General features: G+C 38.5%; 1 protein-coding gene across 1 annotated transcript in view; it reads left to right on the forward strand.

Annotated features, from left to right (window-relative positions):
• The window catches only part of KIF18A (kinesin family member 18A), an 85910-nt gene that overhangs the window by 279 nt on the left and 79631 nt on the right, over window positions 1-6000 (forward strand). The window lies entirely within an intron of this gene.

The following is a 6000-nucleotide window of genomic DNA, read 5'->3' on the forward strand; positions in this document are numbered from 1 at the left end:
TAGGGAAGGCCGAGAGCTTGGCTGTGCCTGATCGTTGCCTTTGACCGCTCAGCGGGCAAAGCAGGCATCTCCTGCCTTAAGTTCTGAGAGGAAGTCGGAAGCTTTAAAGGGTATCTTGGCCCTTTTCCAGAGTTTGGCAGGGGACTTTAATTGTCCAGCGTCCTGCCCTGTGAACTCCCTTCCATCACTCCAGATTCAGAGTGTTGAGTTGGGGACGCAGGTGTCAGGGTACCTTTTGCACTTACCTATCACACAAAGAGCTTTAGTTCATCACCACGAAACACTGTCTGGCGAGGCCCTGCAGGTCACCTGGCATGGTCAGTGGAGCACTTACCCCATGTCCAATTGTAGCATCAAGAGGCGCCCTGATTGTCCAAGGGCACTGCCGAGGAAGGACCAGGAGACACCACTGGGCAAAGTGCTCCGCAAATGAAAGGGACTGTGGACACCGAGACTCGGTGCTTCTGCAGCCAGATCTTGTTTGTGCAAAACTTTCCTTGAGGAGCCCGTCAGCCGATGTGTTATAGAGAGGCCATGACGGACTATAGTTTACTATGTGAGAACAGATTATTTGACCCAAACGGACCGATTTCCTTGTATAATGTACAGTTTAGGTTACCCATTATGAACAGTGAGTAGAATGTGTTAGGCGATCTATGATTTTAGCGGTGTCATTCCACCACGTCTAGCATCCCACCTTAGGAATGGAGAGGTCTTTATGAACTTCAGTGTTAGAGAACATGAAATCCAAAGACTAGATAGGGCTTATGACATTCATATCATTTTGTAAGAACTGTCTATTTCAGTAAAAAAATTGTCTGCCCTTAAAAGTAGTAACTGATTTCCTCTTAGTTACCGAACAAGCGCATAAAACATGTCTTATTTCAAGTGCATCTTGTTCCACTGTAGATATGTCCTGAATCAAGGAACACAATAAATGCCTTTAATACTGTTAACTATGAAAACCAAAAAAAAACAGGCCACCTGTCAGTGCCACCCTTCCCTCCATTTGAACTTCTCATTCTTTCCTGATGTTTGTAAGTTAGTGGAAGCAGTGACTCTAAGTTATTCCAAAGAGAGGCTTAAGTTGGATGGAGACAATAAATGATAGTGTCAAAGATCGCTCTCGGACCTAAAGCGTTTGTTGAATCTAATTCAGATTTGAGTTTGTATTTAAGAGATACTTAATAACTACACCTGTTCCATTGTTTGGTTCCAGTAGAGCCTAGTTTAACACATGAACTTCTCCTTTGAACCTGCGTCTACATTCTGTCTCACCATTTACTATGTTATCTTGGGAAAATTATTTGTAAGATAAAGTCTGTTTTCGTTAAACGGATACGATAATGGAACCAACCTTATGTGATTCTTATAAGCACTGAATGAGATAGTGAATATCATATATGTGGTTATTATAAGGATTGAATGAGATGATGAATCATGTTTACCATCATATCTGGCACATAGAGTGGGCTCAAATGAGAATCACTATTACTGGTTATTACCATTTTGACCTAATCTAAGCATTCTGAATCAATATATATTTGCTAAGATCGCTTCCATGTGATATCTAACAGGTACAGGAAAATCATAATTTTATTTTGACATTCACTTCGGAGCTTCTGTGCTAGGCCCTGAGGTTTCCATCAGAACAGTAGAATGGTGGTTAGCAAGAGCTGAGGGTTGAGGGAAATGACAGATGTAGGTCAAAGGGTATAGACTTTACATTACCAGGTAAACAAGTTCATGAGATCTAATATACCACATGGCTCATGATATATGTATTTGTGAAAATAGTTATATGTTGTACACTAATATCAAATCGAATCAAACATCTCGAATATTTATATAACATAAAATATTTTAATAATTTTTAAAAAGTAATCAAATATGTATTATTAGCTTATACGAGAAAATTTCTAAGGATTATCAAGATAAGTGATAATTACATACTTGGCTTCAGATTGAGTCAGTGTGAGTTCAAATCCCAGGTTTTGTGCTTCCTTTCAGTAGTGTGTAACTTTAGCCAGATAACTTTAACCTCTCTGTACTACACTTTCTCCACCTATAAAATAATGATAATACTTATATCAGTGTTGTTAAGAGGATTAAATGAGCAGTATGTAATTTGTTTAGCACATTTCTATTTGTAGCATAAGAGTTCAGTAGAAAATATTTTATAATTATAACTTACTGTTATTAGACAAGATGCTAAGGTCATAATTAAGGTAAATTATAGTAGTTTTTTAATATATATAAAAATTTCTAGGGAACCAGCAGTTAGCGTAATGGCTATGTCGCTGGACTCCCACGTAGTCAACTGCGGTTTGCGTCCTGGACCCAGTGGCTTAAAACTCACGCCGGGCACGTGTGCGTGCGTGCCCAACATCCCGAGAGGAGAATGGAGGAGAAGGGATTGCGGCGTGACCATCCCCTCTGGGGGGTGATTTCTCGCTTTCTGTCTCTATGTCTCTCTCTGCTTGGCAAGCACTCGCACCCTATAGCGAAAACCTCTCCAAACGAAAAAAAAAATTTCTAATTCTTGTTTAAAATCCCAAAAGGGTATAAAATGTAAAGTAAGACTACTTCTCACCCAGACTTCCCTATTTCCTTTCTATGGGGCAACTGACGTTATTTTTTTCTTGTGTACCCTTCCTGAAAGAGCCCAGGCATATTTGTGTATATATATATATCAATATACATATATACACGAAAAATATTTACAATGGATCTTTAACAAGTTCACATAGAGCCGGCATATGGCATGATGGTTAAGGCACTGGATTCTAACATGGCTGATTGCAGTGTGAGTCCCATACCCTGCCTCTAAAATCACACCAGGTCTGTGTTCGTATATGCCCAAAATCACAAGAAGAGAATGAAATAGGAGGGATTACAGTGTGGCCATACCCCCTGGGGAGTGCTTTCTCATTTTCCCTCTCTGGTCTCTCTCTGGCGAGCACAGGTACCCTGTGGCAAAAACGTTGGGGTGGGGGTAAACAATCACCCTTGTTGGCCTGAACTTGTGATCTTCCTGAGTATCCAGCCCAGCTGAAATTATAGGTACATGCCACTGTGGTTGTCCTGCACTTAATGTCTTGACAAATCTACATTAGTTCATTCATTCATTTTATTCAAGAAGTTTAAACTGAGTCCCAAATATTTGACAAGCACTGTTCCAGGTGCTGCTCTCACTGTATATATTCTAGAGGGAGAACAAGCAATAAATATATATTTCCCAATTAGAGCTAATGTCCCAGGAAAAAATAAAGCTGGTAAGGGAAAACAAGAATGACAGGATTTTGGATAGATTTTTTTTTAGTGAAAGCCTCTGCAAAGCAGCAGCATTTGAGCTGAGACCTGAATAATAAATTGAGAGATTAAGATTTGCAAATATCTGGTGATAAAACCTTCCAGGCACAGGTAAGAGAAAGTAAGAGGGCTAGCAGGTCAAAACAAAGCTGAAGTGTTTTACAAAGGCTGAGAAAGCCCCTGTGGCCAAAGCAGAATAATCAGGAGACCCACATTAGAAGGGATCAGAAAATAGATGGGCCACATGTAGAAATTACAGGCGATGGTAAAGCATTTTTGTTTGTTTGTTTCTTTAAGAGTTATTTTATTTAACTTCATTTATTTATTTTAATTTGATCAGAGTGAGAGAGAAAGGGAGAAAGCGAGCCACCAGGTCCCACACCCAAACCGCTGTCAGCCATGTGAGAGTCCAGCGCCCTTAACCACCATGACACCTGCCAGCCTCAAAGCATTTGTACTTTATTCTTATGCCGTGACGTCATTAGAGTTGAGAGCAAGGGAAAGACGAGATGCATAACATGATCTGATTGCTATTGAAGAAAGTGTCAGTACATACAATCAATGAGTTAAATAAAATTTATTATTGTACTTCCATGTAATTGGGGTTGAGTTTTTATTGGCTTGCATTTTATCTGGACTGAGCAGTAATCACATATATTAGAAGTAAAGGATTTACCTGTTATCTTGAAACTACTGAAGAAAATTAGGTTTTGTTTTTTGTTTTAGTTTGCAATAGAGTGCATGAGCTTGCCTGCGAAGGAGGAGTGGAGGGGTGGAGAGAAAGAAAGCACCCCCCAGAAGAGCTGGCCATAATACAATCCCTTCTCCATTCTCCTCTCAGGATTTTGAGCAGGCTCAGACACACACACACACCCTAGCATGTTTTTCAAAACACTGGGTCTAGAACTAGAACCATGCAGTTGGCTGTGCGGGATCCAGCTGCCAACCACCATACCACCAGCTGGCACAAGAATTAAATTTTAAGACCTTTTCAATAAACATTGCAGAGGAATAAGCTATTTTATATAACAGAATCTTCCAAAAAATTAAGTATTAGCTTTCTTCAGTACTGAAGTATTTTAACCACATTCAATGAAAATAATAAAACATGATCTTCCCATTTCCCAAATTTTGCAAGCAAGAAACTGGGCACATTCTTTAACCTGTGTTGATGCTCTAGGGTCCTAACTATGATTGCCTATTAGTTGTCAGTCATATCTACTGTGATAGGCTGTTTCTCATAGAGAAATACAGTGTTTGTCTGCCTCTACTCTGTATGAGTAAATTGCTTTTTGGATTCTGTGTGCATATTTTCAGTTATTCATTCATTATTCATATATTTGAGAACTTACTATATCCCAAACTCTCTGTCAAAGACTGGGGAAATATAACAAAAATAGTCCCAAGCTGTCATTTTTTATCAGTCTCATGTACTCTTTTCTAATTCACAATCATAAAATTTTGGAGCTTGAAAAGGATCTTAGATACCCTGTCTCCTACCCTCTCATGTTATATATTAGCAGCGACAGCCCTTTTATTTCTCTTTCATACCCTACTCTTAAAGATAGTCAAATACCCTTCTATTATAATGAGCAATGGTCTTATTACATATTTATTGTTCATGTTAGTCCAACCAATGAAATTCTGCCAGTTTATTCTTTTGATTCTATTTAGTAAATACCACTTAGGAATAGCTATGATAAAATCGATCGGAAGCTATAATACTGTCTTATGAATAGTTGTCTGAAAAGAATTTTTGCATCTACACATTACTGCACAGAAAACAGTATTTATACTGTACTTTTACTGCTTTATATTAAGCACGATCCAGGAATTTGCTGTGTGCAAATTCTGAATCAACTAGATGCCCATCTCTTTTAGTCAGCCATATTAAAAAAGAAAAAAGAGGGCTAGTCCAAGGCTAATGGTCAAGTGAGCTGGGTGGTTTAAAAAACATGCTGGATGCATGCGTGTTTGCCCCAAATCCCCACAGGATGGAGAAATGGAGAAGGGACTGTGTTATGTCCACACCGCCTTGCGGAGAACTTTCTCCTTCTCCCCCTCTCTTTGGCTAGTGCATGTGCCCTCTGGCGAGAGAGAGAGAGAAGATGGAATCATGTATGAATGTAGAAGCAGTCTCATCAGTCCCCGAAGATGTCAGTATATTTGAATATAGACTCACTTTTATATTTAATTTCTCTTTTTTTATTCAGAAAATTATATTCACTCATCTGCTTTTAAAAAGCACAGAACTATGTAACACTTTAAAAATTAGTATCAGTGTCTTAAAATATGTAACAAGTTCTGAAACAAAGTTATGTCTGACATTATGCTTCTTAAACTCCTTTGGGTAATTGTCAAAATTTCTCCCTGAAATGTTACTTGTAAAAGATATGTTGCCTTCTAAAACAAGTTCAGTAATTCCCGGTTAACTTCAGAATCAAATCTAAACTCTTCAGCCTTACATTCGAGATCTTTTAAACCTGGTCCCACCCATATCCAGTTTTATCTTTTTAATGCAACCCTCTCCCTTCCCCTGTGTCTTTTTAGCTGTAGTAAAAGAAAGCAAAAGTGTACCTTAAATATTTCTTTAGATGATATATGTGTGTGTGTGTGTGTATGTGTATACATATATACATATGTATGTATGTGTGTGTGTGTGTATATATATATATATATATATATATA

Source organism: Tupaia chinensis, unplaced genomic scaffold (genome assembly GCF_000334495.1).
Source record: "Tupaia chinensis unplaced genomic scaffold, TupChi_1.0 Scaffold000555_1, whole genome shotgun sequence".
NCBI classification, from domain to species: Eukaryota; Metazoa; Chordata; class Mammalia; order Scandentia; family Tupaiidae; genus Tupaia; species Tupaia belangeri.